The sequence below is a fragment of the Oryza sativa genome, chromosome 9, assembly GCF_034140825.1.
Source record: "Oryza sativa Japonica Group chromosome 9, ASM3414082v1".
In the NCBI taxonomy this organism is placed as follows: domain Eukaryota; kingdom Viridiplantae; phylum Streptophyta; class Magnoliopsida; order Poales; family Poaceae; genus Oryza; species Oryza sativa.
The window spans coordinates 8,777,121-8,780,393 of NC_089043.1; the positions used below are offsets into that span (position 1 = coordinate 8,777,121).

Here is a 3,273-nt window from a genome sequence, read left to right on the forward strand (position 1 = left end):
ATCGCCCCATCGCGCTCGCATTACCTTATCCTCTCCCCACCGCGCGCTCGCTCTCTCTCGCACCTTCCTTCTCTTGTCGATCAGGTCTCCATCCCCTCCCGTCGATCCCTCCCCCTCCCTTTCCTCCCCCTACATCCGTCCTCCTCCTCGCTCTCCTCTCCGTCTGCATGCACCTCCTCCTCCTCTCGAGGCGGCCACCGTGGCCGGGAGAGGCGAGGAGGTGCCTCGCTGCCGGCGCCAGGGCCGGTGACGGCCGGGAGGGCTTCCTCCTCAACTTCTTCACCCGTTGGCTCCACGGTGGGGCGGAGAGGCCGCTGCGGCCGCGGCTGGAGGAGGTGGGGGAGAGGGGGCGGGAGGTGGCGGGGGAGCTGCCGTGAGCATGCGGCCGAGGGCGCGGCTGTCTCGGCGCGGAGCTGATAAGGTGGGGGAAGTGGATGAGTTGCAGGCGCATGCGCGGTGATTTGGCAATTTGGGGATTTTTGATTTGGATGAACAGATTTTGATTTGGGGATTTGTGAATTGTGTCTTGGATTTTTGATTTGGATGAACATACTTTGATTTTGGGATTTGTGGATCGTATGTTGTGAGTTGTGATTTGGGGATGGGAATTAATTTGCATTTGGGGCAATACTCGGAGGATTTTTTTTCGCTACGCTGGGAGATGCCGAGAGGGAAAGGGAGGAAGAAGGTGCCGACGACGAAGCCGAGGTGGCGTGGCCGCATGGCGGTGGCCGGTGGCGGGAGGCGAATGCAGCATGGGTAGCGGTGGTGGACTGGTGGTGATTCCCAACCGTAGTATTGGAAATAGGAATCGGATGAAAGGAAAGGCTTCCACGCGCGTGAGGTTTGCTGTGACGAAGGCCATCGGTGGATCGGACGCACGGACAAAAAATAATGTGACGAACGAAAAAATACTAACCCTTCTCGCATCACAGGTTAAGTCCTCCTTTGATTCAAAGGAAATTCATATAAATTTTAGAGGATTTTATTTCTATAGGAATTTTTTTGAATCAAAGGAATGGATCTTATGGAATCCTATGAAATTTCTATAGATTGCCTAATGCTATATAATTTTTTGGAGGAATTCTAACATGAGGTAAAATCTCTTGGAAACTTTCTTTTGAGTTTTATCTCCTCTAATTCTTGCGTTTTTCCTGTGATCCAATCAAACGACCATTCCTGTGTTTTTTCTGTGTTTTGCAATTCTCTGTTTTATACTTACATTCCTATCAAAATTCTGCGTTTTTCCTATTCCTATGTTTTCTCGTTCCTGCTATTCAATGAGGCCCTAATTGTTTACTGAAACAAATGGCGTACACAAACAAGAACGAAACATGAACTCCCTCCATCCCACGCAATAGTCAGCCCAGGGGCCTTGGTCTGTCCGTTTGGCCATGGGCCGTACGCTGCTCGGACTCGGGAATTAAATGGTGGCCGACACGGAACCTAATCCTAGTAGACTCTGATACCGACTCTATCCAGATTCCGGAGAGTATAAATCCAGCCCTCCGCCGCTTCAACGAGCTACCAAACCAACACCAACCGCTACGTCTACGATCCAGCGAGCAATTTCAGCCTAAAATATTTTCAGTGCGCGAACCAAGCAAACAGGAAGGCGATCGACGTCCGCCGCCACCAGCCGGCGAGATGGTGTCCCGGACTTGATCCGCAACGTGGTGGGCATCGTCGGCAATGTCATCTCCTTTGGCCTCTTCCTCTCGCCGGTGCCCACCTTCTGGCGGATCATCAAGAATAAGGACGTGCGGGACTTCAAGGCGGACCAGTACCTAGCCACGCTGCTCAATTGCATGCTCTAGGTTTTCTATGGTCTTCCCATCGTTCACCCCAACAGCATTCTCGTCGTCACCATCAACGGTATTGGCCTCGTCATCGAGGCCGTCTACCTCACCATCTTCTTCCTCTTCTCCGACAAGAAGAACAAGAAGAAGATGGGAGTGGTGCTCGCTACGGAGGCTCTCTTCATGGCGGCGGTGGCGCTCGGCGTGCTTTTAGACGCGCACACCCATCAGAGACGATCAAGCGCTCCTTGATCGTCGGCATCCTCTGCGTTATTTTTGGCACCATCATGTACTCCTCACCACTCACCATCATGAGTCAAGTTGTGAAGACTAAGAGCGTGGAGTACATGCCATTGCTATTGTCGGTGGTGAGCTTCCTCAACGGCCTCTGCTGGACGTCATACGCGCTCATCCGCTTCGACATCTTCATCACCATACCCAATGGTCTTGGTGTGCTTTTTGCTCTCATGCAACTCATACTCTATGCCATCTACTACTAGACCACACCCAAGAAGCCATCTACTACCGGACCACACCCAAGAAGCAGGATAAGAACCTCAAGCTACCAACCGTCGCCCCCGTCGCCAAGGGCACCAGCATCGTCGCCCCTGTCAGCAAGGACGACGACATCAATGGCAGCCATGTCACCATCAATATCACGGTTGAGCCATAAGCTAGCTTAGTGATCGAATATACTGAGTGTCTAACTCTAAGCTAGTTAGGTGTTATCAACTTTTACATTCAAGTCATAGTACTTTTTCAGTAACCAATATAAATTGTGTTTTTTTTCTCTTTGTTAAGTTGTTATTATATATATTATATTATTTTGATTTGTCAAATGGATTCCATAATTTCCTAATGAATATTTTTTAAAAAAATGTTGTCTATCATCCTCTTCAGGGTTGTTAATAACTATGCAAAAGGACCAGCAGCCAAACATGTCCCGGTGTACAGCACCATATGATCAATATTTGATCAGCACCAGCAACCAAGTCCGTACCGTCTAGTTCATACCATTGTGCAAAATCTCAGTAGAGAAACACAGAGAAAGGCAATTCTTAACAAAAAAAAAGCTCTAAATCCGTGGGACCTAAGATTGCAAGATTATATCAATAATCACCTCTGCCATTATCTTATTAACAGTAACAAGAAACGCAACCTTAAGGAATGTGTGTGGTATGCACTGTGGGCTGTATTTGACAAACTTATAAAGATTTAATATCAACCTAATAACACATGCCATGTTTCAAAAGTACGATTTCTCCAAAAACTTTCTTCGCCATCATTGCTTATAGACAATTATTTTCAAACTATTTTTAGTTTTATACTCTATAATATCTATTATTATATATACTAAAAGATCATTAAACTTCCTATAAACACTCCTAACCCATCACGTGATAATCCTATAAACACTCCTGACATTCTAATAAATCAGTGGACCCATAATTTTTATTTTTTAAATTTATCTTTA

At 47.2% G+C, this 3,273-nt stretch overlaps 1 pseudogene; it reads left to right on the top strand.

Annotated features, from left to right (window-relative positions):
- The first annotated feature begins 1,580 nt into the window (after positions 1-1,580).
- LOC107278439 (putative bidirectional sugar transporter SWEET7d) lies at positions 1,581-2,637 on the top strand (annotated as a pseudogene).
- The last annotated feature ends 636 nt before the right edge of the window (positions 2,638-3,273 follow it).